Source organism: Parasteatoda tepidariorum, chromosome 10 (assembly GCF_982258835.1).
Source record: "Parasteatoda tepidariorum strain Cologne lab strain chromosome 10, Ptep-v5.0, whole genome shotgun sequence".
NCBI lineage: Eukaryota > Metazoa > Arthropoda > Arachnida > Araneae > Theridiidae > Parasteatoda > Parasteatoda tepidariorum.
In genome coordinates this window covers 9428591-9430820 of record NC_141764.1, presented here as the reverse complement: position 1 = coordinate 9430820, position 2230 = coordinate 9428591, and positions in this window count along the sequence as shown.

Here is a 2230-nt window from a genome sequence, read left to right as displayed (position 1 = left end):
CACTAATTCAGGGGTTGCCAAACTTTTTTAATCATCGACCCCTACATAATTTTTCGAATTCTCCATCGACCCCCATAAAAGTAATTTTCTGTTAATTAAAATAAAACTCTATTAGATACTGTGTTTGTACATTTATTTTATGATTCTGAAAATTTATTAAAGTAATAGTACATAGTGTAACAATAGTTTTATGAAAAATATATTAATGTTGAAATATAAATATTAATATTTATGAAATAATAAGTAATTATAAGAAAGTAGAAATAATAAGTAAAGTAACTACGGACTTATTGCTTCTTAATCAATGACATAGGTGTGCCTGGTGCTCTTTTAATTTTAATCTTAAATCCCCTCAAAACTCCACATTTAACTTATTTCTGGGGGAAAATATACTTGAGGGTGCCCCTTAGCGAAATTGGCGACTTATGTTTGGCGCTATTCCTGTTTGCGCGGAACAACGTGGTAACAGGAACTGCGGCCAAAACATAATGATATTTCAATAAAACATTGGAAAATTTCAACAAAACATCGGATAAAGCTTGCAATGAACCCAATACAGTCAAACCCCGCTATAGTGAACACGGTTTATAGTAAACTCCCGGATATAGTGAACGAAATGTTCGGTCCCGTGCCTTGCTATACACGTATAATGTTATTTCTTGTGGATATAGTGAACCAAAAAAATGAGGAAGTTGGATGTAATGAACTTTTTTCTGTCTTCGACTGATTTTTTTCTTTATTTTTTGGTAATAATTTTGAAATTTCTACTTCAAAATAAATACATATACCAATGTTTAAAACCATCTACAGAGGGGAATATAGCGATAAGCATTATTTCTTGTTTGCTTCTTTTATCCAAGGCCGGATTAACCATTAAGCACAATAAGCACGTGCTTAGGGCACCAGAGGATAGGGGGGCACCACAAAGCCTGACTAAATGTTCGCAGTAAATTTATTTTTTTTGAAACATTGATAATAAATTTATTATTTTGAGCTTCCATTTTAAGAGTAGATAACAACCATTTCTAAGTACGAAATTTCACATAATAAAAGAAAAAAAAAACAAAAGATGTTTTGTATCAAAAATTTTCGGTCTTATACAGAATATTTTTCGTAGTTGTAGAAGTTAATACTCCAGAAATTTGATATTTTTATGAAAAAAAATTTGATTTACAAAATTTTGATGCAATGGTTTGATGATGTAAAAAATGTGATTTTTGATGTGAAAAAACAATCTATGTTGTGCATGTTTGCAGTTTCTGCGCATGTTTTTGTTTATACTACATAAAATATTTGCTTATACTATATTTTTAATTATATTCTCATTGCAACTGGAAAAGAAGTCATCAAATTACGTAAAGGTTGTGTTGCAAAAATTTATTTCAAAAATTTACGTCAAATAATTTTTTTTATTCACTAAATTAAGAAAAAGGAGCTGTGTTTAAGTATCATTTTTCGAAATTTCTTTGTGGAGGAGAGGTTAAATTTAGGAAAAATATGACCACACACTTCGCATCACTTATGATTTTTTTTATCTATATATATCGAATAACGAAATTAGATTTTAAGATTTAAAATATATACTACGTAATATGAATGCAAGCAGCTAGTTTTTGAATAAGGAAAGAATTATAGGTTCCTTAGTCTTTAGAGTCTTGTATAAATACAAATGTTATAAAAGTTGAGCACAAAAAATGTGTAAATTCTCAATGTGAACCGGATGTTCGTTGACATTGAAAAATACGTTAAGAAGAGTACCCATTAAAACTAATTTAATTTTGAAAGCAAATGTAAGAAATAAGTAGCAATAAAATAAAATTTTTAATCATTGAATTTTGTTTAGTGCAAGTAAACTATATTTTGTGCATCTTACAACGAAATTTGTAAAAATTATAATTAAGAAATAAGAAAAGTACTGAAAATTTCAAATTAAAAATAAATAGCAAATTTAAGAAAGATATTTTTATTAATTGAATTTTAAAATATGTTTAATAACTAATAAGGAAAATCCTTAATGATAATGATTATATATATATACAATATATGTGTGTAATTTCATCAACTTTTATTATGATGATAATTTGAACATGTAAATATTTTGAATATAATATTATTTCCGTCACTAAAAAAATTTTAATAGTTGTGCTTAATTTTTACTTGTAGCTCGTGTGTAAATCAGATTGAAATAAATAAATAATTAGTTAAGGTATTTCCATTATCCATTAATTTT